This window comes from Microtus ochrogaster, chromosome 1 (genome assembly GCF_000317375.1).
Source record: "Microtus ochrogaster isolate Prairie Vole_2 chromosome 1, MicOch1.0, whole genome shotgun sequence".
NCBI classification, from domain to species: domain Eukaryota; kingdom Metazoa; phylum Chordata; class Mammalia; order Rodentia; family Cricetidae; genus Microtus; species Microtus ochrogaster.
This window is the reverse complement of record NC_022009.1, coordinates 48,836,765-48,839,949: the sequence shown is the minus strand read 5'-3', so window position 1 is coordinate 48,839,949 and position 3,185 is coordinate 48,836,765.

The window sequence follows — 3,185 nt, the reverse complement described above, 5'->3', positions numbered from 1 at the left end:
CCCAAGGCCCTGCCCTTTAAGGCCCCGCCCCCGCCCAGTCCCGCCCCCTGAGTCCGGGACTTGGACCCCTGGGATCTCTGATCCTAATCAACTGGCCAAGAATGGTCATCTGGTCCATGCTCGCCTCTGGCAAGACAAACTGGCCAAGTGCCATGCAGGGGAGCCGAGTCTTCTGGGGACCCTCTGAGGAGCCAGGCAGCTCCCGCGGGCCCAGGCCCCGCCCCATGCCTGGGGCAGGGCGAGTGTGCAGTGCTGAGCAAGGAACCTTAGGTCCTTCCCTCAAATGATGAAGCGCCCTATCAGGACCACCTTGAGCCTTGCACCAGTGAGAGCTTGCAGGAGCCCCGGTGGGCACAGGAAACTTCTGAAGTTCAGATAAAGCCTGGTGAAGTGCGATTGTCCTTTCCTACAAGGACTGGTGAGACCAATCTGGTCTCTAGGGTGAGACCCTGTTTTAAAACACACAGACAAAAATAAATAAAAGTAAAATAAAATGCAAACAGATGCAAATTATCATTCAAGGGTTCTGCACCTATTTTGAACCTGCCGTCTCCCAGAAAGAAAGTTGAGGGCATTGAGAGTGTCTCGGCCTTGTAGCCCAGCCCCTCCCAGACTTTCCCAGATCTAACCCATGCAGACACCAGGAGGTCCACCTGGTTATAGGCAAATAAATAGCCTGACCTTTGCCAGGCGACTGGACTGCGGCCACAATTTCACCAGGGGAATTCAGAAGAGGAGACTCCCATCCAGGAAAGCCCTTCCTGCCACAGGGACAACAGAATCTAAACTTGAGGACCCACCAACTTGAGGTTGGAGACTAGAGGTCAGGTCAAGACGAGGAATGCAGGCCAGGCCACACCCAGGTCGCTTCCCTGATCCCTGGAGGTACAATCAAAGAAGAACGGTCAATCCTTATCTCAGGGAGAAGCTGCTGTGCTCAGCAGTCCGAGTCCACTGCCCAGCTAAGTAGGCTGTTGAGCCGTGACTGGTACCAGGTAGAGACTTGCAGACCAGTGTGCTCACCACAGGCAGGCCTCCACCGGGGTTGGGCTCTAACCATTGCCTAACTCTCTGACACTGTGATTGCTGTTAGCTAGGCATTCAGCTCCCACCCTTCATTTCCCTGCTCTGCGGAACTTCCTACCTGTTCCCTAACACGTGGACCTCCTTACACACACTGTTACCAGAGTTCTCTCCTCTTGACACACTCTTCTCAAAACAAGACCTCATCTCAGGGCCGGATCTGGGGTACGTCATCTCACTGGCTGGGGTGGGGGTCAGAGCTCTCAGCTGTGGCATCACTGTGTGGCACCATGTGTCTAACCCAAAGGCCACACTTCAGCAACTACCCACAGACTGGAACTCCTCTCCCCCAGAACACTCCTCCCAGGGACCCTAACTTGAGGGCACAGTTTTGCCCTAAGCTGGCACTCCACAAATGCCCAGCTCCACAAAGGCATTCTGAAGCTCTTTACTACCAGGCTGTGGGGGGGGTCTACAATGGGGGGTCTAGAGTGGGGTTCTAGAGTGGGGGGTTCTAGAGCAGAGATGCACAGTCTCTCCAAGGATAGATTCCTATTCCCTAGCCTATCAATACTTAAGACGTACCAAGAGGGCTGGGTTGGCATTCCTGAGTAGTTTCTGGACTTAAGGTCACCAGTTCAACCCTCCCCTAGCCATTTCTTGTAGTCCTTCAGTCCTTCTGTTGAAAAAGAAGTCCAAACTGCTATAGCCCCGGACCTAGTCTACAGAGGAGGAGAGGAAGGGATGAGAGTGGGGGTGTGCAGCTGCTCTGGAAGCAGAGAGCTAAGCAAATCCTTTGTAAAACAGAGAGGCCAGGGGAGGACTAGAACCATCTGGAAGGGTGGTGTCTCTGCCATCACAGATTTTGGGGCCTGGCCACACACAGAGCACACTATCTCACTGTCCATGGAGTGCCAGGGGCGTGCACTGGGTGGAGGCACAGGGCACCTGGCAGGTTGCCTGCCTCTAGTGGGGGTGTGCACCAGAGGCCAAGTACTTGGATATGCAGGCACAACCTGGGGCCTGCAGGCGTACCTGGGGCGGGGGGATGGCTCTAGGGTCATGTGTGGTCTCAGAACAAATGGCTGTCCATGTTTCTATCCAGCTGCACCCAGGGACTCCTTGACAGTCCCTTCCCAGGTCTCACTCAAGAGACGCTTGCTAAGGCAGGTCAGTCAATAACCCTGGCCACGCTCCTTCCATCCACTGCCCCACCCAGAGATAGCTCCTTCCTGGATTCAGGCCCTACCCTGCACTAGGGAACCCTCACAAAAAAACAGAATGAGTCTTCTTGGCCTTCCCTAATGTTGTTTTCTGTTTCCATGGGCACGGGAGGTGTGCCAAGGCAGGGCCCAAGGACTGATATCTTCTTTGTTGGTACATAGCAGTTTTCCCAGACATTCGCTTCAGACACATCCTACAAAGATATACACAAGCTGGTGCGGCTCCACAGGCTGAAGCAAGTGTTCACCTCTTCGATGTCCTGCTCGACAGAGTGAGATCTTGTCAAGAAAGAAAGAAAAGGAAGGGAGGAAGGAAGGAAAAAGAGAACAAAAGAAAAACAGGGAAAAAAGAAAAAGCCAGGGATGCTAGGCTGTGGTGGCACACACATTTAATCCCAGCACTCAGGAGACAGACACAGGAGGATCTCTGTGACTTCAAGGCCAGCCTGGTCTACAGAATGAGTTTCAGGACAGCTAGGGCTACACAAAGAAACCCTGTCTTGAAAAAAAAAAAGAAAACAAAAACAAATATAAACAAACAAACCAAAGAAAACCCAGCAAGGAATGGAGTGATTGATAAGTAAGGAAAAACCATCTTTGTTTACTTAGTCCCTCAAAAACCATGGCTACCTTGGAAACACAGTGGAGATTTCTATGACCTTGACCGTGGCCCAGATGTATTAAACAGAATACTTAATGTTAACAAACTTAATATAAACTAAAATAACTGAAGAATGAATAAGTAAAACTAATTGTTCATAATTGTCTGAAATAATTACTATGTTCTGTCAGAAACAAATGTTTCAAGGTTACTTTGACTCTCACCTAACTTTGATATGAGTTATGGCTTTGGTGGGTTTTTGCTTTTACTGGCTCTATCCCAGGAGGGCAGTAGTGGTGCACACTTTTATTTATTTTAAAATATTTATTTATTTATTA